Raw genomic sequence first — 214 nt, forward strand, 5'->3', positions numbered from 1 at the left:
GAATGATAATTGGGTGCGTTCCTGCCTTCATGTTTGTGCGTGTGCTTCTATGATGTGTAGAATTTCAAACTGATAATGATAACGATTTGGATTATGAATAAAGTACTATTATGCATTTTATCGGATAATATTTGTAATTCTATTTATAGTTTTGAACACACACGGCCTTTTTTTTATCTATCTTCACTCCTTATTAATGAACACATATAAAAGA

This window comes from Penaeus monodon, chromosome 24 (genome assembly GCF_015228065.2).
Source record: "Penaeus monodon isolate SGIC_2016 chromosome 24, NSTDA_Pmon_1, whole genome shotgun sequence".
Taxonomy (NCBI): Eukaryota; Metazoa; Arthropoda; class Malacostraca; order Decapoda; family Penaeidae; genus Penaeus; species Penaeus monodon.